This window comes from Limulus polyphemus, unplaced genomic scaffold (genome assembly GCF_000517525.1).
Source record: "Limulus polyphemus unplaced genomic scaffold, Limulus_polyphemus-2.1.2 Scaffold10908, whole genome shotgun sequence".
Lineage (NCBI taxonomy): Eukaryota > Metazoa > Arthropoda > Merostomata > Xiphosura > Limulidae > Limulus > Limulus polyphemus.
Genome location: NW_013676518.1, coordinates 12,683 through 15,914, shown reverse-complemented (window position 1 = coordinate 15,914; position 3,232 = coordinate 12,683). Strand labels below are relative to the sequence as shown.

At 34.6% G+C, this 3,232-nt stretch overlaps 1 long non-coding RNA gene across 1 annotated transcript in view; it reads left to right on the top strand.

The window, feature by feature from the left end:
• Positions 1-3,232, top strand: part of LOC106476568 — a 5,977-nt gene that overhangs the window by 1,399 nt on the left and 1,346 nt on the right. Inside the window, exon 2 of the long non-coding RNA XR_002609210.1 lies at positions 2,975-3,192. This is a non-coding gene — a long non-coding RNA (uncharacterized LOC106476568). The remainder of the gene's footprint in view (positions 1-2,974; positions 3,193-3,232) is intronic.

Here is a 3,232-nt window from a genome sequence, read left to right as displayed (position 1 = left end):
CACATCTTATTAAATATTAAACGGATAACAGGTGCTCACATCTTATTAAAATAGTGAAACGGATAACAGATGCTCACATCTTATTAAATATTAAACGGATAACAGGTGCTCACATCTTATTAAAATAGTGAAACGGATAACAGATGCTCACATCTTATTAAATAGTAAACGGATAACAGGTGCTTACATCTTATTAAAACAGTTAAACGGATAACAGGTGCTCACATCTTATTAAAGAGTTAAACGGATAACAGGTGCTTACATCTTATTAAAATAGTAAAACGGATAACAGATGATCACATCTTATTAAAACAGTTAAACGGATAACAGGTGCTCACATCTTATTAAAACAGTTAAACGGATAACAGGTGATCACATCTTATTAAAACAGTTAAACGGATAACAGGTGCTCACATCTTATTAAAACAGTTAAACGGGATAACAGGTGCTCACATCTTATTAAAACAGTTAAACGGCTAACAGGGGCTCGCATCTTATTAAAGAGTTAAACGGATAACAGGTGCTTACATCTTATTAAAGAGTTAAACGGATAACAGGTGCTCACATCTTATTAAGACAGTTAAACGGATAACAGGGACTCGCATCTCATTAAAGAGTTAAACGAATAACAGGGGCTCGCATCTTATTAAAGAGTTAAACGGATAACAGGTGCTTACATCGTATTAAAACAGTTAATCGGATAACAGGTGCTCACATCTTATTAAAGAGTTAAACGGATAACAGGTGATCACATCTTATTAAAACAGTTAAACGGATAACAGGTGATCACATCTTATTAAAAGAGTTAAACGGATAACAGGTGCTCACATCTTATTAAAGAGTTAAACGGATAACAGGTGATCACATCTTATTAAAATAGTGAAACGGATAACAGGTGATCACATCTTATTAAAAGAGTTAAACGGATAACAGGTGATCACATCCTATTAAAACAGTTAAACGGATAACAGGTGCTCACATCTTATTAAAACAGTTAAACGGATAACAGGTGCTCACATCTTATTAAAGAGTTAAACGGATAACAGGTGATCACATCTTATTAAAATAGTAAAACGGATAACAGGTGCTCACATCTTATTAAAGAGTTAAACGGATAACAGGTGCTCACATCTTATTAAGACAGTTAAACGGATAACAGGGACTCGCATCTTATTAAAGAGTTAAACGGATAACAGGTGCTCGCATCTTATTAAAGAGTTAAACGGATAACAGGTGCTTACATCGTATTAAAGAGTTAAACACTATCTATATTTAATTAACAATAATGCATTTTTGAAAATAAGAAAGGACAAATAGATAGACAGATAGACACTTAGTGGTGATAGCATTCGTGGCTCCCAAGACAGAAATGTTACACGAAAACGCGTAAAAATCAACATTTTGGTTGGCTAGTGAAGGCTACATCATCCGAAAGATTGGAGGAAAATTTGATGTTTCAGTAGGAGTTACTGTGAAGAAGGTACGTGAACCTAGGAACAGTTCATGTTAAGTAACTCGGGATATGCTGTGAATGTGAGATATCACAATGGCCTAGCTGTAAGTACTGATGTGAGTGTTTACTTCGAGAATAATATGATAAAAAGTGGCCTCATTGAACGTGTTGGTTAGGAGATAGAATTAAACCAAAAGACTGAAATGGATATTATACTTTTAAAAAATAGGATGAGCAAACCTGAAAGACGGAACTCTGGACAGATGGATCCGAATCTACAGTGTTTGGCAACAATACTTTTTTGGATGACAGAGAGAATAATGCTTTTACGGTAAATATATAAGAATGATGCTGGTGAACCAATTCAAATGTGGGCTGAATATGAGCCTACGGTGTTCGAAAGTTACAAAAAATTGATGGCACCTTGACTGTTGATAGGTACAACCAAATTCCTATCCATCATGTCATTCCTTCAGAAACAATAACTGGTGGGAAGGAATTCATCTTCCTGCAAGACAGTGATTCCAAAGCATGTGGTAAATATGGTGAAGTGATACCTGGATGTAAAGACCGATGGAATATTCCCAAGCATGGGCTTTACCTGCAGAAATTCATGATATGTGTATTATTAAGGTTGTGTGAGATTAAATAATATTAAATAGGAGGTTTATTTTATTTTTTGTAAGAATGTATTGAACTAACGACTCATTTAGTTTCAACTACTCATTGTTATTTATTCCTGTATAGGCATCACATGCGTTTCCATTATTGTTTCCAATACTATGTATTTAACTTTTCCATCAGAACTGTTCAAAGCCAAATGTTGTCATTTGAGTTGTACACACTACCAAGATACAAATAATCATTCTCAGGACTTCCCTGAAGATGGCAGCCTATTAGCAACCGAAGCTTAAGATAAAAACTAATTAGTATCTAATAAAATATACTAATTAATAATTAGCTATATGTGATTGTATAGACTACTAACCATGACAAAGATAGATATCCGATCACCACAACCTTACTTTAAGCCCTTAAGCCTAACCTAATATGTAGGTTAAAATTCCAACCAATAATATGTACTTTAGTAGGTGTAATTGTAATCAACCTATCAACTTTTCTGTCAGAATTGGTCAAAAACTTAGATTACTTTAAAAACAAACTTTACGTAACTTTACATTTCCAAATTATATTTAATATACTTGAGATTGGAAGGATAAAACTCAGAGTCATAACTGGCTCTTATGTCTGATCCTTGAAATTCCACAATTATCGAACATTTTGGAGAATTCCTTCGTGCTTGTTTCTTCCATAATTCCACTTATGAGCCTTTAGTTTCTTCCTCTCCATTCCTGTTCAGATTTAATAGATTACTTCAGTAATTCTAGTGAAACGTTTATAGACACTTACTTACATCAAGTGTCACTGTAGGTTGAAAGTGTTTTGAGTTATGTTATTGTGCCACTTTATTAACAAGACGAATACATTAAACTAATCTTATTGTTCTATCTCCTACAACAGGATATCAAGGAACTGATTTTTAGGCTCCAAGACAAGCTTCATCAAGCCTGACTCATGAGTTAGCAGTGGTTAGGTTCACCAGTACTGACTCGTGAATCACCGATGTGTAAGGTTCATCAGGACTGACTCACGATATATCAGTGCGTGTAAGGTTCATCAGTACTGACTCCTGAACCAGTAGTGTGTTAGGTTCATCAGTACTGACTCATGAACCAGTAGTGTGTTAGGTTCATCAGTACTGACTCATGAACCAGTTAT